The sequence below is a fragment of the Arachis ipaensis genome, chromosome B3 (assembly GCF_059453495.1).
Source record: "Arachis ipaensis isolate K30076 ecotype BB chromosome B3, ASM5945349v1, whole genome shotgun sequence".
In the NCBI taxonomy this organism is placed as follows: domain Eukaryota; kingdom Viridiplantae; phylum Streptophyta; class Magnoliopsida; order Fabales; family Fabaceae; genus Arachis; species Arachis ipaensis.
This window is the reverse complement of record NC_142438.1, coordinates 70,871,461-70,894,028: the sequence shown is the minus strand read 5'-3', so window position 1 is coordinate 70,894,028 and position 22,568 is coordinate 70,871,461. Positions and strand designations below refer to the sequence as shown.

The following is a 22,568-nucleotide window of genomic DNA, read 5'->3' as shown; positions in this document are numbered from 1 at the left end:
TACTGGGAGGAGTTTCAGTAATCTTCTTACTCAGCTGACCCACCTGTGCCTCCAAATTTCTAATAGAGGACCTTATTTCACTCATGAAACTTAGTATGATCTTGGATAGATCAAAGACTATGGCTGCCAGGCCAGAATGGCTCTATTCAGAATTCTCTGTCTGTTGCTGAGAAGACGATGGAAAAGGCTTGCTATTGCTAAACCTATTTCTTCCACCATTATTGTTGAAGCCTTGTTGAGGCTTCTGTTGGTCCTTCCATGAGAAATTTAGATGATTTCTCCATGAAGGATTATAGGTGTTTCCATAGGGTTCTCCCATGTAATTCACCTCTGCCATTGCAGGGTTCTCAGGATCATAAGCTTCTTCTTCAGAAGATGCTTCTTTAGTACTGTTGGATGCAGCTTGCAATCCATTCAGACTCTGAGAAATCATATTGACTTGCTGAGTCAATATTTTGTTCTGAGCCAATATGGCATTCAGAGTATCAATTTCAAGAACTCCCTTCTTCTGAGGCGTCCCATTGTTCACAGGACTCCTCTCAGAGGTGTACATGAACTGGTTATTTGCAACCATTTCAATGAGTTCCTAAGCTTCTGTAGGGGTTTTCAGATGAAAAGATCTTCCTGCAGAATGGTCCAATGACATTTTTGACAACTCAGACAGACCATCATAGAATATACATATGATGCTCCATTCTGGAAGCATGTCAGAAGGACACCTTTTGATTAATTGCTTATATCTTTCCCAAGCTTCATAGAGGGATTCACCTTCCTTCTGTCTGAAAGTTTGGATTTCCACTATAAGCTTGCTCATCTTTTAAGGAGGAAAGAATTTGGCTAGGAAAGCACTGACCAGCTTTTTCCAAGAGTTCAGGCTTTCCTTAGGTTGTGAATCTAACCATGTTCTAGCTCTGTCTCTTACAGCAAAAGAGAAAAGCATAAGCCTGTAGACCTCGGGATCAACTCCATTGGTCTTGACAGTGTCACAGATTTGCAAGAATTCAGCTAAAAACTGATGAGAATCTTCCATTGGAAGTCCATGAAACTTGCAGTTCTGCTGCATTAGAGAAACTAATTGAGGCTTAAGCTCAAAGTTGTTTGCTCCAATTGTAGGAATTGAGATGCTTCTTTCATAGAAGTTGGAAGAAGGTGCAATAAAGTCACCAAGCATCTTCCTTGCATCTCCACCATTGTTATTAGGTTCGGCCATGTCTCCTTCTTTTTCAAAAATTTTTGTCAGGTCCTCTCCAGAGGGTTGTGCTTTAGCTTTTCTTAGTTTCCTCTTAAGAGTCCTTTCAGGTTCAGGATCAGCTTCAACAAGAATGTTCTTATCCTTGTTCCTGCTCATATGAAAAAGAAAAGAACAGAAAAGAAGAGGAATCCTCTATGTCACAGTATAGAAATTCCTTTTTGTGAGTAGAAGAATAGAATAGTAGAATGAAGAAAAGAGAAGATGAAGAATTCGAACACAGAGAGGGAGAGAGGGTTCGAATTATGAGTAGAAGAGGAATGTTAGTAGATAAATAAATAAATAGAAGAAGATGAGAGAAGGGGAGAGAATTCGAATTTAATTTAAAATAAAAGGAAAATATTTTTGTTTTTATTTTAAAATGTAGTTAGAACTAGAAAATTAAAAAGAGAAACAAAACAAAATTTGAAAAAGATAAGAAATAGTAACTAATTTGTTTAGTTTTCAAATTTTAGAGAAAAGATATGATTGAAATAGAAAACTTTTAAAATCAAACAAAAAGTCAAGTAGTTAATTGAAAAATATATGAAAATCAATTTTGAAAAGATAAGAAGTTAGAAAAAATTTTGAAATTAAGTTTTGAAAAAGATATGATTGAAATTTATTTTGAAAAAGAAATTTAAAAAGATTTGATTTTGAAAATTGAAGTTGATTACTTGACTAACAAGAAACTAAAAGATATGATTCTAAAATTTAAAGATTGAACCTTTTTTAATAGGCAAGTAACAAACTTTAAAATTTTTGAATCAATCACATTAGTTGTTAGTAAAAATTTTGAAATTATGAAATAAAATTAAGAAAAAGATTTTGAAAATCATTTTTAAAATTTTCAAAAATCATAAAAGAAAAATGAAAAAGATTTGATTTTTGAAAAAGTTTTGAAAAGATAGAATTTTTTTAAATTGAAAATTTGATTTGACTCATAAGAAACAACTAGATTTTTAAAAATTTTTGAATAAGTCAACTCAAATATTCGAAATTTATGAGAAGAATAAGGGAAAGATATTTTTTTGATTTTTTAAAATTTTAATGAAGAAAGAGAAAAACAATAAAAAGACTCAAAACATGAGAATTTAAGATCAAAACACATGATGCATGCAAGAACACTTTGAATGTCAAGATGAACACTAAGAACACTTTGAATGTCAAAATGAACACCAAGAACTTATTTTTGAAAATTTTTTTAAGAAAAGAAACACATGCAAGACACCAAACTTAGAAATTTTCAATGTTTAGACACTAACAAATTGAAAATGCATATGAAAAACAAGAAAAGACACAAAACATGAAAATGCAAAGATCAAACAAAGAAGATCATTAAGAACAACTTGAAGATCATGAAGAACACCATGCATGAGTTTCAAAAATTTTTGTGAAAAATTAGAACATGCAATTAACACCAAACTTAAAATTTGACACTAGAAACAATAAACACAAAATTATTTTTGGTTTTATGATTTTATTAATTTTTTTGGATTTTTCAAAAATTAATTTGGAAAAGCTAAATAAAGAAATTCAAAATTTTTAATAAGAATTCCAAGAATCATGCAATGTTAGTCTAAAACTCCGGTCCAGGAATTAGACATGGCTTACTAGCCAGCCAAGCCAAGCTTTCAGTGAAAGCTTGGGTCCAAAACACTAGACATGGCCAATGGCCAACCAAACTTTAGCAGATCATTACATTCAACAGCAAGATTGATAGAAATCAAAAAGCTCTTGTGATGATAAGTTAAAACCTTGGTCCAAAGGAATAGACATGCTTCACAGCCAAAAATATCATCATAAAACTCTAGAATTCATTCTTAAAAATTTTGAAGACATAGAATAATTTATATTTTTTTATATTTTTTTTGAAAACTTTTCAAAAATAAAAAGCTTTAAAAATAAAATAAAATTACCTAATCTGAGCAACAAGATGAACCGTCAGTTGTCCAAACTCGAACAATCCCCGGCAACGGCGCCAAAAACTTGGTGCACGAAATTATGATCTCAACGGAGCCAAAAACTTGGTACGCACGATTGTAATCTCAACTCCTTTTCACAACTCCGCACAACTAACCAGCAAGTGCACTGGGTCGTCCAAGTAATAAACCTTACGTGAGTAAGGGTCGATCCCATGGAGATTGTCGGCTTGAAGCAAGCTATGGTCATCCTTGTAAATCTCAGTCAGGAGGATTCAAATGGCTATGAGGTTTTGATAATTAAAATATAATTAAAATAGAAAATAAGATATAGATACTTATGTAATTCATTGGTGAGAATTTTAGATAAGCGTATGGAGATGCTTTGTTCCTTCTGAATCTCTGCTTTCCTACTGCCTCCATTCAATCATTCATACTCCTTTCCATGGCAAGCTGCATGTTGGGTATCACCGTTGTCAATGGTTACCTCCCGTCCTCTCAGTGAAAATGGTCCTCTACGGTTTCTGTACGGCTAATCAACTGTCGGATTTCTCGTCTCGGATGAAAAATACCAGGCACAGCTACCGCATGGCTAATCAGCTATTGGTTCTCGATCGTGTCGGAATAAGATCCAATGATCCTTTTGCGCACTGTCACTGCGCCCCACAGTCGCGACTTTGAAGCTCGTCACAGTCATCCCTTCCCAGATCCTACTCGGAATACCACAGACAAGGTTTAGACTTTTCGAATCTCAGGAATGCTGCCAATTGATTCTAGCCTATACCACGAAGATTCTAATCTCGGATTCAGATGCTCTGTTGTTAGGAGAGATGATGTGAATCGTTGAAGAGAGATCCAAGAGATACGCATTCAAGCTTGTTTTCATGTAGAACAGAAGTGTTTGTCAGGCACGCGTTCATAAGTGAGAATGGTGATGAGTGTCACTTGATCATCACATTCAGCATGTTCTTGTGTGCGAATGAATATCTTAGAATAAGAATAAGCTTGAATTGAATAGAAAAATGATAGTACTTTGCATTAATTCATGAGGAACAGCAAAGCTCCACACCTTAATCTATGGGGTGTAGAAACTCCACCGTTGAAAATACATAAGTGCTGAAGGTCTAGGCATGGCCGTGAGGCCAGCCTCTAAACGTGTAAAATATGATCTATGATAGCCTAAAACTGATCAAGGATTTTTAAATAAATCACTAAAAGTAGTTTTTATACTAAACTAGTAGCTAGGGTTACAGAAAATAAGTAAATGATGCAGAAATCCACTTCCGAGCCCACTTGGTGTGTGCTTGGGCTGAGAATTAAAGCTTTCATGTGTAGAGACTCTTCTTTTAACTCCAGCTTGTAACTCAGTTCTAGCGTTTAATGCCAGAATAGGGTAGAAAGTGGGCGTTCAAACGCCAGTTTGCGTTATCAAAAATCGGGCAAAGTATGAACTATTAAATATTGCTGGAAAGCCCATGATGTCTACTTTCCAACGCAATTGAGATCGCACCAATTGAGATTTGGTAGCTCCAAAAAATCCATTTCGAGTGAAGGGAGGTCAAAATCTAACAGCATCTGCAGTCCTTTTTCAGCCTCTGAATCAGATTTTTGCTCAGGTCCCTCAATTTCAGCCAGAAAATATATGAAATCACAGAAAAATAAACAAACTCATAGTAAAGTCTAGAAATGTGATTTTTGAATAAAAACTAATAAAAACATAGTAAAAACTAACTAAAACATACTAAAAACTATGTAAAAACAGTGCCAAAAAGCGTATAAATTATCCGCTCATCATGGTACCTGCAAGAGACTCCAATGCCTAAGTTAGCATGGGCTTTGAGCAGGTTTTTAGTATAATTAGAGTATGAATTATACCTGGGTGCTCCAATATATTTATAGTAGTGTGGGCTGACCTTTCTAGATAAGATAAGTTAGTTATCTTATCTTTATCTTTAAGTGAGGTCATTTTATCTCTTAGGGGAACCGCCTTTATCTTTCTAGGCTTTAGCTGCCTTTAGATTGGGCTGTGTCCCATCATTTGGGCCTTTCTTGGGCCTTTGTTGCTATTTGGCCGAACTCTTTAAGGAAGAGGTCGGTTGCTTTGATCACTCCAGGTCAGATAGCTTGACCCAGGGTATGAACAGTGCCCCTGCTTGAGTTCGATCTTCTACTTTTTGGGGTTGTATTTCCAAATTTCGTCCCTTTTGAAGAAGTCGAGCTTGAGCATTATATAACTTCTGCTGGGTTTTCTTGAATGCGAAGCGTTTTTCCTCCTCTTTTTAACTGTGGTGTGTATTGCGCTTTTCTTGGGAACGTGCGAGGATTAAATGCTCATTAACCCCTTTTTCCGTTTCCCTCTATTCATTTTATTTTTGAATTTCTAAGTATTTTTTCAGTTTCTCTTCCCCTTTCTTTTCGCTCTTCTCTTACTTGCGACGTTTCACTCCTTTTGCACCCTTTTGTTTTCACATCTCTCTTCGAAGAAGTTTGTTTGGCGTGGGTCTGTTGTTGTCTCTTTCTGATCTTCTCGATAATCTTTTAAATGGTTTTTGCTTTCTTCTTCTCCCTCAGGTTGGTGTTTTCTTTCTCCATTTCTTCATTTTGATGATTTGTCTTGGTACTTTATGTCTGCAAAGAATCCGTTTTGAAAGGATGGATCCTTTTTGCTAAAGGTTGCATTTTTTAATTAGTGCTGTACTTTCCTTGACTTGCCCCTAACTCTTTGCTTTTTGTATTTTCACGTTTTCAAGCCTTCTATCTTCCCCTGCCTTAAAGCGATTGTCTGGTGTGGACTTAGCGCCATTCTTTGTTACTACTTTCTTCCCTGCAGGTTAGTGTTTTCTATCTTTTCTCTTTTCGCCTTCGACAACTGTGCATGCTTTGATGTAGGGCTTTGACTTTGTATCTCGTTTTTGTTCTTTGAAAGACTTTGATCCTTTTATGAAAAGATTATCTCTTTTTGTGTCTTGATTCATGGCTTGTGATTTTTCTTTATTGCTTGCTTTTTGCGAAGAATGTGCGCCTTTAGGGTTTTCGTTGTTGTTCTTGTATCATTGTCTGGCTTTTTTTTCTTACTTTACAATCCTTTGATGATGAACTGTCAGTAGGAGAAATTGTGACTTTTGATGCTTTTTGTTGGTGATGATGATTTTTGCTTTGTGGAGTGTCAATTCTTGTTTGCGAAATGTTTAGGGCGTAGGTTGTCGATTTCCTTTTTCCTAGTTCTTGCCTGGTTATTGCCTCCAAAGGGTGCCCCTGGACTCTAGTGTGAATCCTGGGGTTTCCCTTTTACTGCTGCTTCTGATTCTTGGTGATCATATATTATCATCCAAATTGTTTCATTATCTGCCCGGGATGTTTGGTAGTAACCCCATTTTTCTTTTTTCTTTCAGTAGGAATAGTTGACCCATGTCTCTTTGCAAGAACATTGTTGAAATGTCTACCAAGATCCCAGAAGGCATGTCTGACTGGCTGGACTCTGTTGTGTTGATGTGTGTCACAGTTGCTGATTCTGAGTATTGTGTGCAACTTTGGAGGCACCATAGGATTTGTAGTGATAGGGATCAAGAGAAGAATTATGAGCTAGTGTCGCTAATCTTGAGGAGAGAGTTAGTTTTCCCTCTTTGGTTCAAGGGGAACGTCCCTTCTTCTATGCTTATGACTATTTCTTTAGTCAGTTGAATATTACCATTCCTTTTACCCCTTTTGAGACCGAGTTGTTGTGGCCTTGTAATGTGGCTCCTTCTTAATTCCACCCGAACTCTTGGGGCTTTATAAAAATCTTTCAATTGTTGTGTCAGGAATTGGAAATCCGACCTACCCAAACTCTTTTTCTCTATCTTTTTGTGTTGACGAAGCCTGGGGCTGCTAAGAAGAAAGCCTCCTGGATTTCCTTCCGATCCGCTCAGGGAAAGAAGGTTTTCTCCATGTATGACGAGTCCTTTAGGGACTTTAAAAACTATTATTTCAAGGTCCGAGCTGTTGAGGGAGCTCGGCCCTTCTTTTTGGATGAGAATGATGAGCCTTCCTTCCCTTTGTGCTGGCAGAAGAACGTAGTAGTATCTAGGTATTCCTGGGATAGTTTGGATGAGGTCGAGCAGGCCTTTCTAAATGTGTTAGAGGAAATTTGGGGAGAGCCTCCCCATCTTGATACAAAGAAGTTTTTGGGAGATCCTTCCCTTTTCCGGACTGAATTGGGTAGTTGCTGACTTTTATTTGTAGCTTTTCTTTGCTTGTTTGTTTGTCAATATATCCCTTTCTTAATTGTAACTTTGTTTTGTCTGTCTTCCTATTTCAGAAATGGTGAAGTCTGTGGATTCCATGAAGGCTTATCGTCGAGCTAAGAAGGCGACAGCTGCCTCTAACATCTCGGCCAAGACTGCGGAGGGAGAGTCTTCTCAAGTTCCTCCTCAGAAACCAACTTCGAGTGCTTCCGGGCTGAGGAGGGTTATTCCTACTCCTCAGGTCCGAATTATCCCTTCTGACCCAATTCGTTCATCTACTGATGCTACCTCTTCTCCTACTGTTGGCCCTCCTCCTAAAAAACAAAAAATTAAATTGTTGAGCCTTTTGACTTGGATGCCCCAGATTTTGATGTAGTGGGATTTGTTAACAATAAAATTGCCCCCTTTGGTCGACTTCCCATGGACGATGTGTCCATTCTTCGTCATTTGAATTTCATTACTAGTAGTAGCATTTGGATGGCCCATATGGGTGCAGCTTTGTCTCGAACTATCCAGGGTTCCACAGTTCATGCAACTAAGGAGTTTTTGGAGGATGCTAAGTCAGAATTTGATAGGATCAAAGGTCTGAAGGACGAGTTTGATGCCAGGGTTATTAAGCTGGAGTTGGATTTGGAGAAGGAGAAGTCGAGGGCCATCAAGGCTGAGGCAGCTGCAAACTTGGCAGAGAAGATGGCAACTAAGCATAAGGAGAGTTACACCCGTACTTATGACGAGGTGTTAGAGATGAGGGGGAGGCTTGAAAATGCTCTTGTAGATTACGCTGATCTTCAGAACCATCTGGTCGATATTGTGACGGGTGCATATGAAAATTTAAAAGCGCATGTCCGAGTTCTTGCTCCTGAACTCGACCTGACTCTCTTAAGCCTGGACAACGTAGTGGAGGAGGGAAAGATAGTACCAGCTCCTGATGATGAAGATGATGAGCCTCTTCCTACCCCGTCAGCCAAAGCTTCTACTGCCATGACTTCTTCAAATCCTTCAGCTGAGGTCGACCCTTCCCGGCCTGATCCGGATTGTGAAATTCTTAACCGCAAGGATGGAACCGTGGACGCCGTCCCTGTGAACATCATTCCTCCTCCTTCTGCCACTGATGCTGCTACTAGGGAAACCTTGCATCCCTTATGATTTATGTGTTTTTATCTCCACAGCCCGACTTGTGGGCTTTTGAACTCTAGTTTTTGTAACTTTGATTATAACCTGGCTCCTTTGACTGTTAGTTGCTTCTATGCAACTTAATAGATAAACAAAAATTCTTTTGGACTCTTGAGGCCCTCTTTCAAGTCACCTTCTGAGTCTTTTTAGTAATTGCTGACTGTTCTTTTGCAAACTTTGTAATTTTTGATTAGATCTTTTGTCTGTCTTCTGGTTGGGTGAGATGACCCTTGGGGATAACTTGCTCGACAACTGTTTAGTGTTCTGGCAGAACCTTTTTAGTTAGTTTTTGAACAATTTTGATAGCCGTGTTGTTGTAATGTGGCTTTTTGGACAGGGCTGCGCTTCTTTTAGCGCATGCTTTGGATGGTCGACTTCATGTTGGTTTGAGATACCGCTTTCATTGGTCGACTTCTCTTGTTGAACCCTCTTAAGTTATTTTTAGTAATCCATTTTTACTCCGACCTCGCCAAGCCTCTTTCTATGGATTTACTTTTTATAACTTTTGCATTGATGGGTTTGGTTCAACTTTTTCTTGTCGAATCCTCTTAAGTTATTTTTAGTAATCCATTTTTACTCAGACCTCGCCAGGTCTCTTTCTATGGATTACTGATAAGCCATATTTGACGGTATATTTTGACTCACTTTGAATGGATTTTAGCATATGAACTCACACTTAAGCACCAGAATAGCATACTTTTGTGTTTGATCCCTAATTTGATCTTAAATATGAAAACATGCAATTTTGTGCTTTAATAGAGCAATTTAATCCCACCTTTGTGCCATTCGATGCTGTGATATGGTTTGTGAGTGATTTTAGGCCCTGAAGGCAAGAACGGAAGGATAAAAGTGGAAGAAAGCATGTACAAGGGAGAAAACATGAAGAAAACAAGGAAAAGCACACATAGCAAAGTGTGCGTGCGACACAGCCTTGCGTGCACGCACACAGACAAGAATTCCCTTATGGTTGATTGCTTGTTTATATTTGGTTTTGTTGATAGTTGGTTATAGTTTTACAATTTACTTTGCAAATTTCCATGTTTCACTTTTATGCACACAAGGTGTTTGTGAAAATGCCAACTCTAGATTTTGAGTAGATTTTCCATCCTTGGCTTGTGGTCTGAGTTCCTAGGATACTAGAGTCATAATATCCGACATTTAGTGGTAATTCTTGGGTAATTAGTTGGCTCTTGTTTCCATTGACGCCAGCCTTTTATCAACTAGTTTGGTAAGTTAGTTAGGACTTATGGATTAAGGTCAATTATGCTTGCTTGACTTACTCCTCGATGGTTGGGGTTGACTAGGCGAGATTGACTCATGATAATTACCATAGTTGTGGTTATGGCAATGATAGGATTCCTTGGATCCTCACTTGCAAGTCGAGGCTCTTTATTTGCATTTTCACTAGTTTTGATTCTATTTACCCTTGCTTGCATCAATTCTCAATTTTGATCATTGTTTAGTTCTTTTATCGCTTAGTTCTTTTAATCTTTTGTTCTTTGATTGTAAAACCCCTTTTTGCCCTCTTCACAACCGAAAGAAGTAACATTTCATTTGCATCCTAGGGAGAACGACCTGAGGTTTCATTACTCTCGGTTTATGTTTTGTTTTGAATTGAATTATTTGATTGGGGAATTCATTGTTGATCTAGACTATACTTTCGACGACGGAATTATATTTTGTAAAAATCTAGACTAGCAATAGTTCTCTTCATCAATTACTTTTTATAACTTTCGTCGCTTTGCTTGGTCTGACTTCTTCTTTTGTCGGCCCTTCTTAAGTTATTTTTAGTAATCCATTTTTATTAAGACCACGTCAGACCACTTTTTATGGATTGCTTTTTATAACTTCCTGCATTAATCTGTTTTTGTTGCTTTCACCTTGCTGACTTCCTAGTAATCGGGCGATGAGTTTGGTTCTCATCTTGCCGACTTTGTCGTGATCGAGTGATGAATTTGGTTTTCATCTTGCCGACCTTGTCATATTCAGAGAGTGAATTCTTGCACTCAGATTAATACATCTTGGTAAATAACCTTATTATGGAATCTGAAAAGCTTTATTCAAGTAAAATATATAAAATAGACAAGAGTATATACATATAAGTGCTTACCCTTCTTAATTGGGAAATTTTGTAGATCTTGGCCTGGCGCCTCACTAAAAAACCTTTTCAGGAAAAAGAGTGCACCTAGACTTAAGATTTTTATCACTTTCTAACTATAGTAGCTTCTCAGGTTACATGCATGCCAAGACCATGGTAGCTCTCATCCTTCCAGGTTGGACACCTTGTAGTAACCTTTTCTTAGTACCTCTATAACACGGTAAGGTCCTTTCCAGTTAGCTGCTAGCTTTTCTTCTCCTGATTGACCTGCTCCGATGTCGTTTCGGATTAGGATGAGATCATTGTTGGCGAAGCTTCACTTGACTACTCTCTGATTATACCTTGAGGCCATTCGACGCTTTATCATTTCCTCTTTAATCCGAACTCTTTCTCAGACTTCTGGAAGTAGGTCGAGCTCTTCCCTTTGAGTTTGGGAATTGGTATTTTCATTGTTTTGAATTGAATTATTTGATTGGGGAATTCATTGTTGATCTAGACTATACTTTCGACGACGGAATTCTGTTTTGTGAAAATCTAGACTAGCAATAGTTCTCTTCATCAAATTTGGCGCCGTTGTTAGGGATTGCAAATGGTGTTATAACTTTTGGTTGTTGTGAATATGTTAATAGTGTAAATAGCTCTTTTTGGTTGTTTGTTTGTTTTTGTTAGTATATTTTTGTTTATATTTTCTTAATGACTCTTTCACACCAATCTTACACACCACACCCTCACTACACACAAAACCAAGACCCTTACCCTCATGAGTTTGATTGTCAACCTTTATCACCTCAATCTTCATCTTCATACATGGATCAAGCCACACAAGAAGTACTTTTCATGCTCATTCAAGAACAACAAGAGTTCCAGAATAAGCAAGAGCAAGTCATGTCTACCTTAGCCAAGGCTTTGGGTCATTTAGCTTCATTGCGTTCATGCCACAAGCAAGAAACTATAGTGGATGAATGCATGGAACCAAGTGAAAAGTGTGGAGTGCAAGAAGAATTGCAAAATCAAGAAAAAGATGTCAAGTCACAAAATGAAGTGCAAGAGGAGATAAATGAAGAATGGATAGGAATTGATCAAGAGGATTCCATCATTCAATATTTTTTGTCCAACTTGGGTAATTCCTTCTATGACCTTCGTGAACCTCCTTTATTGGATTTGGAAGGAGACGTTGATGTGGACTTCACACAACCTCCAATTTTTTACTTGAGTGATGATGAAGAAGATTCAAAAGAGGTTGAGGAAGACATTAATTACCAAGAAGTGAAGTTAGTTGTGCAAGAACAAATTGAGCGGGCGAAGACTTCTCTAACAAGATTTCTAGGCCCACATCAATATGCTGTTGTAGAGACGGACGGTCAACTTCGAACCTTTCTTAGAGTAGTGGATGGTGAAAAGAAGAATGTTGATTGGCTAAAGAATAGGAAGTTCATTATCGGAGCCAATCCGATATTTGGAGCTCAATTTTGGTGCAAGAGTTGCTTTAGTAGACTCCGGAGAGTGGACAAGCGTATCAATGGTGATAGAGGAACTCAAGTATGGGATCCGGGCATTAATTTCAAGAATAAATACTTAAGGATCCTCATTACTAGCTTGAAGTCTCTTATAAGTTTGATGCAACTTAATTGGGACCCCAGAGGTCAAATCAATAGCAAACTTGGTTGGAGATTCAAGGAGGAGTGGAAGCATAAGCCACCCTAACAAGGATCTCCTCATCAAGTCCAACTTAGGACTATAAACCAAAGTGCTAGGTGGGAGACACCCCACCATGGTAATATCCTTCTAACCTTCTCTCTTTTAGATTTTGTTTCATGAATAATTGGTTGGTTTGGTTGGTTGGTTGTTTTATTTTGATGTTTGTTGAGTAGTTTCAGTAAAATAAGGTGTTTTTGGGAGTTTTGTGATGTTCTGGAACTCGAAAACTTGCTTGGAATGTCAATTTTGGTGCCTTAGAGCCAAAATTTTTGTTGCAGGAGCAGAGACCTGTGCATCCGTACAGCCTTGTGCGTGCACACAGATCCCCTGTTTTCCCATCCCTGTGTGTCCGCACGCAATGTGCGCACGCACACCCCCAAAAGCCCCTAAGTTCGCAGCACACGCACGGCTTGTGCGTGTGCACACCCCCATATTTTCCCTTTTATGCGTCCGCACACCATGCGTGTGGCCGCACGCGCCCTTCTCCTTTAAAAAAAAAAGACCCCGTGTGCGAGCGCATCCCTCTATGCGCCCGCACAGCTTGACCAACATCCCCTGGTAGCGGCGCACACACAAGCTATGCGTATGCACCCAAACCTTCTCCCTCTTCTGTGTGACCGCACACCCTTTGTGCGCCCGTACAGGTTGCATTTCACCTCCTGCTCGCCGCACTCGCACGAACCTGTACGCGCGCACACTCCTTCTTTCTCCCTGTGTCCGCACACGACTTGTGTGTCCGCACAGGTCACTTTTCAAACATTAATTCGAAAAGATCAGGGGCTCGCGCTTCATTTCCTTACCTTACCCCAACCCCTTCTTCTCCTCCTCTGAACACACACTCACCCAACCCCTTTCTCCCCCCGCGACTAACCACCACTGGTGGCGACCACATTGCCACCGCTGACTCTCTCTCTCTCTCCCTCTTTCGTTTTCCTTCTCTCTTCTTCATTACCCCACTTTCCCTCTCTCTCCCTTCCCTGCTTCTGCGCTTGTGCTAGCCCTAGGCCGCGCCCCTTCCGTTCCGATGAGCAGCAACCAGCAGCGGCGAACCCTGTGCCGCTGCGACCCTCTCCACCTCACCCTCACCTGCCTTCATCCACCTTCTCCTTCTTCGGCATTACAGGTTTGACCCCTGTTTTCCCTCTCCTGTTCCATTTCTTTTCTGTCTCATATTACTGCTTCTTCTTAGTTTTGATTTTTAATTCTACTTTAGTTATTAGGTGGTATTAGGATAGTTGACTTCTGTTTTCTGGAATGGATATATGTGATGTTGGCTGAATATTTTGGATTGTTTTCTGGAGTGGATGATGTGGCTGTTCTTACTTGAACGGTGACTGCTGCCATGAATATTGAACTATGCTTGCTGCTACTGAGTTTTGCGCATGCTATGCTTATTAAATTGCATGAATGGAATTTTTGACTAACTTTCTATGACTGATCACCATAGCTTTTGGTTTTCTTGCCATTCTGCATTCTTACTTCATGCTTGTGCAACATATTCTGTTAAAAGTAACTGCTGTCTGAGATGATTTGCTTACTGTATATTCTGAGCCCCTGCTGAAAACATCAATCTGAGCTTCACTTTGCCTTTGTAATTATTGTGTTTGATGTCAAAATTTTGCTGAGCATTTCATCCTTTGATAATTAACATGCCATTATGCACTTCTTTGCTGACTATGTCTAGCAACCAATTTGGATTGGTCTTCGCATCTTTGATCATTCTATTTGGTGTATTTAAGTGCATAGCATGCTAGCCACTGCATTATGCGATGATTGCCACTGCTTTTCATGCATACACCAAACTAGCCTTAAACTTCCAATTCTGCAACCTGTTTGGTGACATTGGTAGCAGCACAAACATTGCTTGAGCAATTGCTTATTCATGTATCCTTAACATTAGTAACCATACACATAGCCACTTGTTCCTTTAAGTTTTTGAGCAATGTACCTTCTTTTTCAATCAATCATTGCTTCAGACAAAAGGCTATGTATATGTGCTCAATTCCTACCTTTTCAACATTGATGAGTGCAAGCTTTCACTCTGACTTTGATTTTTGCCAATTGTGCTAATTTTTCCAAACTCTTCCAATTTACAAGGCACAATGGCACTAATCAATCTCCTTGAACTCAATTCACATACATAATACACCTAAGTCCTACGTATGCTTTCATTGTTTGTTCATTCATTCATTTGTCACTTAGGTTGCTTGATTTTGGGAAAATGCATTCTCTTTGGAACATTCTACTGTTTACACATGTTTTTCCCTGATTGGCATTTGTTTATCTGACTGGCTCTTAATTGAATTGTTTAATTATATTCTTCTTCTTTCTGTAATTTTATCTGTTCCCTGAGTTGTATTCTATTTTTGTCTTTTTTAGGATGGGCCACAAGGGAAAGGAAAAAGCCAACCCCTTGGCTCGCCCTCCTCCCGTGCCTCCCAGTGACCATCCAGACACTTTCATCAATTTCAAGGCCCAAGAACAATATAAGAAGCTAGAAAAGCGTGCCTTTCATTATAAGAGGAAGCTAAACCTGCCTGAGAAATACACAAATACCATTCTAAACAGAATCAATTTTTATCATTGGGGATTCGTAAAATCTGACCCGGTGGAAGTAAATGAACACCAGGTCAAGGAATTTTACGCCAATCTCCTTAAGAGGGATGCCCAAACCATTTTTCTGAGAGGTGTCACCATGGACACCTCTAATACTGCTTTAGAGGCCCTCTTGGACATTCCATATATTCCTCTGGCTAGGGACGCTTACACTCAAATAATGACGGACGTCACCACGGGCAAAATTTCTTTGGATGCGGTCCTGAAAAAGATTGGCAAGCCTGAGGCTAAGTGGGAATATAGCAAAGGAGAGCAGCCTGTCCCTGCGAGCATTGCGTGCACGGACCTCAACCCAGAGGCAAGGATCTGGCAGCAGATCATTGCCGATTATATCCTTCCGAGCACGCATGCCACGCATATCAGGATTTGTGTGGCAGTGATACTATGGGCCATTCTGGAGGGGAAGATGATCTTTGTTCTTTCCCTAATTAGAGAGTCGATGATGAAGGTGAACCTACAGCAGAAATTTAACATTTTCTTCCCATCCCTCATCACCAGATTAGCAGCCTTGTCTGGTGTAGAGAGACGCCCAATAGATCGGACGTCCGTCTACATCAGTAAGTAGCCGTATCTGCCATACGGAGATTATGACGGGCCGCCTCAGAAGAAGAGGAAGACTATTGAGCCTCCATCAGCAGCAGCAGAGCCCTCAGTACCTCCTTCAACACCCGCACCCATACCCTGACCTCAGACACTATATGAGTTGTGTCAGGAGATCCTTCAGGCCATCCACCGCTATGAGCGCCGCAACGCTCGCCGCTTCCAGTGGATAGTGGCAAAGTTTGAGGGTAGAGACCCTGGACCACCTTCTCCAGATACACCAGAGCCAGAGGCCGAGGAGCCTGCATCTGAGGAGCCAGCAGTTGAAGCTGGCCAGGTAGTCCAGCCACCTGAGGAGCCCACGACTGAAGAGGTAGTAGTTAAGAGAGTTGAGGAGCATAGAGCCGCAGAGCCGCGAGTTGAGGAGCCGGTAGCTGTAGTCGAGCCGAAAGCACATACCACCACACAGCCATCCAGCGCCATTATTGTCTATCAGCGTCAGCACCACCCACCACCGCCAGGCGGTGGAGCTTCATAGAGTTATTTTCCCGGTCCATTTTTGGCACGGAGGACCGTACACCATCTAAGTGTGGGGGAGGTTCTACTATTTTGTGGGTGTAAATATTCTCTTCCGAACACTTGTCATTTTAGTTTATTTTCAGTCTTTATTATGCTTTTTGTGGATATTTATAGTACATTGACTTATGCACCGCTGGTTAGTACTTTGGTATATATATATTAGTTGCTTCTAGTTACATCTAGTATATGCATATATATTGCATTCCTTATATTGCTGGAATATAGTATAATTATGGATTGTGATTGGATGATGTGAATAGGTTATGCCTGGTTATCTTGATCCTAATTGTTCATGTTACTTTTTTCTTGTTGAAAATTAGGAAAAGAACTAAGAAAATTTGAGAAATTTTGCATCCATCACATCATACATACATATAGGAAATAATCTTGGTGAAAGACAACAAAATTTTCCAAGAATTTTGTCAAGGGCATGCTATTGAATTGATTGAGAAAACTATTTTCAAACTTGCTTGAATGATTTTATTTTGGAACATAGAAGAGTAAAGAACAATTACCTTGTGAGTTTTTGAGCTATATTGAGTGGTAACACATTTTAACCACTAACTTTCTTCATTGTGCGATATATCTCTTCTATGATTGTAATCTTGGTGTTGCTTGATTCTTTATTTCCATTGATTGATGTCCTGAATTGCATTGAGCATGAGTGAGGCCATTGAAGAACTAAAGATTGATGGTTTAGAGGTTATAGAAACTCTCGTTGTAAGTATAGTTACTAAACCAAGCAATCAACCTTTCTTACAAACGTTTTGGTTGTCACAAGTAACAAACCCCTTTAAAAATTGTTAACCGAGTATTCAAACCTCGGGTCGTCTTCTTAAGGAATTGCAGGGAGGTATGTTCTTATTATTGGTTATGAGTTTGTAAATTGGGGTTTAGGAAGTAAGGTGGGAATATGTTATATGACAAATAAAATAAAATAATAATAATAAAATAAACTCTTGACAAAGTATGAAGAACTGGAAATCCTGTCTTTGTTATCCTTATCAGATGTGATGAGAATTGGCTTTTAATCCCACTTAGTTAAGTCAAGTGGACTAATTAGCTTGATCCTCAAGTCCTAGTCAATCCTTGTGGGAGGACTAGCTTTAGAGAGATCTAGATCAAGTAGAATCTGCCAATTTCAACCACTCCTGAGTTTGACAACTCAAGTGTTACCAATTACCTAACCAAAGCCAAAAGGAAGAAAATATCTAAATTAAATGAAAAGCATTAATATAAATAAAGCAAAGCAATCTCAAATCTGAAATACCTCAAATAATATTAAATAAAACATGCAGATCTTAACATGAAAAGTTCATAAGCCAATTGGGCAACATATCTAATACAAGCATTGAAGCATCTGAAAGTAAAAAGAGGAATATAAAGTAAAAGGAATATTAAACCTGGGATTGAGAGTCACTCCTAAAACTAAGAGAAATACTAAATCCTAATCCTAAGAGAGAAGAGAGAACCTCTCTCCCTAAAAACTACATCTACTCCTAAAATTATGAATTATGAGAGCCTCCTTATGAATGGATGCATTCCCCCACTTTATAGCCTCTAATCTGTGTTTTCTGGGCTGCAAACTAGGTCAGAAATAGCCCAGAATTCGCTGGTCTCGAATTCAACCACGCTGGATTTCCGTCACTGCGACGCGGCCGCATGGATCACGCGGTCGCGTCACCTAGCGTCAGAAAAACTATAGCATATTATATATCAAATCGAAGCCCCGAATGTTAGCTTTCCAACGCAACTGGAACCGCGTCGTTTGGACCTCTATAGCTAAAGTTATAGCCGTTTGAGTGCGAAGAGGTCAGGCTGGACAGCTTAGCAATTTCTCCAACTTCTTGTATTCCTTCCACTTTTGCATGCTTCCTTTCTATCCTCTGAGCTATTCCTGCCCTATTATATCTGAAATCACTTAACATACATATCAAGGCATCTAATGTTAATAAGAGAGGATTAATAATAAGCAAATATAAGATCAAAGAAGCATGTTTTCAATCATAGCACAAAATCAGGAAGGAAATATAAAACCATGCAAATATTATGAATAAGTGGGTAAAGAGTTGATAAAATCCACTCAAATGAGCACAAGATAAACCATGAAATAGAGGTTTATTAACCTCCCCACACTTAAACACTAGCATGTCCTCATGCTAAGCTCAAGAGAAGCTATAAAGATGAAGAGGAATGGTATGAAATGCAACCTATGAATGTAACTACATGCTAAGATGTTTCTACCTACTTGGTTAAAAATAAACAAATCTTTCAAGAACAAATATGAACTGGATTTCACTAATTCAAATCATAAAAATGAAGCACAAATAGACTTGTAAGAAGAAAATAGCTTATGAAAGCAGGGAACAAGGAATTGAGCATCGAACCCTTACTGGTAGTGTATACACTCTAATCACTCAGGTGTTTAAGGTTCGATCTCTCAATTCTCTACTAACCTTGCTTTCTAAGGCTTGCTCTTCATCTAACAATCAACATAAATTTAATGCACAGATACACATATCAAGAGGTCTTTTAAGGGTTGTAATGGGGTTAGGGTCAAGGTAGGATTGTATTTGGCCAAGTGGACTAAAATCTGAATCCTTAATTAACTTAAACTTTCCACCTAACTTAAACAATCCATGTAATCATAATACAAAAAACCCAACTGTCCATTAACCATGTTTTCCATGTATTCATGCATTCAAATTTCAAGTACAGTACATATGCATTGCTTTCAACACTTAACTTTGGGGCATTTTGTCCCCTCTTACTTATTTGCTCTTTTTCTTTTCTTTTTCTCTTTATATATATATATATATATATATATATTTTCTTTTGTTTTTCTCAATACATATGATTAATTTATTGAATGCATCCTAAACATTTCTTTCACATTTTTAGAAAATTCTAACATACTCAATTCTCAAACCAAATATTTTCAAACCCAATTTCCCACACTTAAATCATAAGCACTCTCACTAGTCTAAGCTAACTAAGGATTCAAATTAAGGACATTATTGTTTTCCGCTTAGAGTTAATGATGTGCTAAATAAAAAGAACAAAGGGGTACAATAGGCTCAAAATTGGTTTGCAAGGGATAATGAAAGGTAAGGCCATATGGGTATGTAAGCTCAGTGAAATAAAGGCCTCAATCATGTAAGTGTATGCATACATCAAACCATGAAAATATAGAATCAAGCAAGACAAAGATCACAATTTTAGAGAGAAAAATACACACTAAAAAAAATATTGGTTGATAAAATGCAACAAATTCAAATAGGCTCAAAATCTCATAGGTTTTGTGTGTTCAAGCTCTAAACCATGTTCCAGTATAATATTTCTTCAAACAAGTGTAATATTAAATTTTATTCAAATTAGTGAAATGCTCTAAAAGGTTTCTTGAAAAAGAAAATATTACTTCAACCAAGTGGTAAAATATGCAAAAAATAAACAAATATGCAATCAAACATGCAAATGCAACAATGAACAAACAAATAAAATAAAAATTTTAGTGTTGAGTCAGGAAATAACTAACCCATGGAGATCGGTATCGACCTCCCCACACTTAAAGATTGCACCGTCCTCGGTGCATGCTGAGATGTGCAGGTGGACGGGTTGCTCCAACTGACGCTTGTAGATGGAGGCGCCTTAGTTGGAGATCTCTTGGTTCCTTTCCTTGCTGGTGTCTTGTTAGTGGCCTTCTCTTTTCCTTTCTTGGTACCCATGCCTAAAGAAGAAGAAAAAGGAAGAGTGTGAAATATAGAAAACTAAGACCGGAAGGGAGGAAATTCCAAGTGATAAGGAATGCCAAAGGAAAGATGATAGTCCATCTACATGGTAGCTACAACATGTAGGGAAGACAACAATAAAGATTAAAAAGGGCAATTCAAAATAATTAGATGCAAGAGGGTAAGAACATGCAAATAATAGGCATGAGAAGCATAGCTCAAGCATCAAGTAATAAATGTGCCAAATTAAAGAGCATGTGTAATGATGATAATTGTGAATGATAATCCCAAATACATTGGGTATGCAAGTTAAAATAGGGATGAAAATAATGTAATCCAAATGTATATGAGAACCATAAGTAAATGTCAATTGTCAAATCTCTTCTCCGAGTAGCCACGTGCTCAAATAAAATAAGGCACTTATCCAAATAAAACTCCAACACCAATGAGAATAATGCAATGAATGAAATATGCAAATAAATGAAGTAAAATAAAATGAGAGGGAAAAAGGATGAGAAGAAGAAAAAGAAAGTGAGAAAGGAGAGAGAAGAAAGAAATTAGGATTAGAAAAGAAAAGAGAAGATAAGAAAATTAGCACTAATCTGGATAGGTTGTGCGACGCTAGCAACGCGGTCGCGTGGGTGACGCGATCGCGTGGTGCGTGATAAGGTTGGGTGACGCGGACGCGTGGGGCACGCGATCGCGTGACTTGATTTGTGCTAGTGCCGCGAGTGCAGCCTTGTGGTCGCACAACTCTCTGTTCAAAACTCAGTATTGCCAAAATCCAGGGTGACGCGGTCGCGTGGTCGACGCGATTGCGCGGGTGGCCTTATTCCCAATATGACGCGGACGCGTGGGTGACACGTTCGTGTGGCAGGGCTTGTGCTACTAGCACAGGTCCAGCCTAATTCCAACTCAACTTTCGGTCATGCACTCTTTTGACGTCGAAATCCTGGTCACGCGGCCGTGTGGGGCACGCAGTCGTGTGGGAGGCCATTATTCCCATATGACACGGTCGCATCAGCGACGCGGCCGCATGGGGTAATTTGTGCCGTTGGCACGCCTCCAGCGCTGCTCCTGCGAAACTCTCTGTTCATATTAATATTGTCTCCCATCTCCTTGCGACGCGGACGCGTCGATGATGCGGTCGCGTCGCGTGCTCGCTTTTTTTTTTTTTAAGTCTGAAATGATGCAGAATGCAGTGTTAACATGAATGTGATGCAAAACTCCAGGTCTAAAACAGCAGACTAGAGCCAGAGAACATGCAGAAACCAACACAACATTCATTCTACAGAGTTTTAGTTTTAGATCTAGTTTACTCCTCCTCTAGGTTTTCTCTCTACACATTCATAGTTCTTAGGATTTAATTTTCGATTGCTCTTTGCATTGGGACACTGAGAAGAGTTATTACCTCATCAAGACTTCGTCATTCTAGTTCGTTTTCTTTACTTGGTTTACTCTTCCATGTTCTTTGCTTTGTTTAATTTTACCATTGGAATATTTTTAGGATTATTTAATACAAGGGTCACTTTTATTTTTAATTGACTATTTTGATTTTTATTTACAATGTCTTTCTTTAATTCCTTTTCATATGCTATGAATTTTACATTCACAATGAGTGAGTAGTTCCCTAACTTGATGGGGAATTGATTGAAAGGAACCCTTGAGTTGGAAAGCTTAAAAAAAAATTGTACTTGGGTTTATGGTTGGATTGCCTTCTAGTCACTAACATCAATTTCTTTTATTTAAGTTGATTGCAACTTGTGAACAGATGTAGCATTCCAACTTGTTTGACTTTCCCTTACCTAGTAAAGGATAACTAAACAGGACAACCTTTAATTGTCAATTAATCTTGAGAGTATTCCAACAATAATAGGGATTCCAACTAATCAACTCCCAGTCAAAGCTTTTATTTACATTATTCAAATTCACCAATTTAATTTCCTGTTTACTCAACTCAAACTTCTTTGAAAACATCTGATTAATAAAATTGCACACTTTTCTGCAACTCGTTGGGAGACGACCTGGGACTCATACTCCCAGTATTTTAATTTCAATTTTCTATGACACCTTTTTAAATTGATAGGCAGATTTCTGGCGAGTTAAGAACTATACTTGCAACATATATAAATTAACAATTTTTAATTCGCCAATTTCTGCCCGCATCAATTTTTGGCGCCGTTGCCGGGGAATTGCAATAGAGTGCTAAAGTTATTAATTAGAATTTATTTATTTGCATTTTATTTTATTTTGCTACTATGAGCTGCATGTTTCTTCCGTCAAATGATGCGTTCACTTCCTTATCCAAGCTTGCCAATATTCGATCCTGAAATTGAAAGAACTATTTCACAAATAAGGCGAGCTCGGCGTCGATTAGTCCTCTCTGAGGGCGGATTCGAAACGCCATTTGAGGAAGAAACCAGCTCCCGTTTTACTGATTCGGTTGATTTACATACAGGTAACATGGCGGCAGAACCTAGAAGAATTACTATCCAGGAGGAAGGAGCCCCTGATTTTACAATGCAACCGTTTCAAGCGCATCATCCAGCGGTGGCTACAGATTTTGAAATAAAGACCGCACTGCTCATGATGCCTAAGTTTCATGGCTTACCTACTCAAGAGCCTATCAAGCACCTGAGAGATTTCCAAGCAACCTGTTCTACTGTCAGCCTGTTCTACACTCAACCCCTAGCAAATGTATCCAACTAGGATACACTCAGAAAAGAATTTTTGGAAAAATTCTTTCCATCTGAAGTTACTGAT

At 38.8% G+C, this 22,568-nt stretch overlaps 1 non-coding gene across 1 annotated transcript; it reads left to right on the top strand.

Moving 5' to 3' along the window:
* Nucleotides 1-700: 700 nt before the first annotated feature.
* On the top strand, nt 701-808 carry LOC148571059 (small nucleolar RNA R71). Its single transcript, XR_015907871.1, has one exon. It is a non-coding gene; the product is annotated as a small nucleolar RNA R71 (small nucleolar RNA).
* The last annotated feature ends 21,760 nt before the right edge of the window (nt 809-22,568 follow it).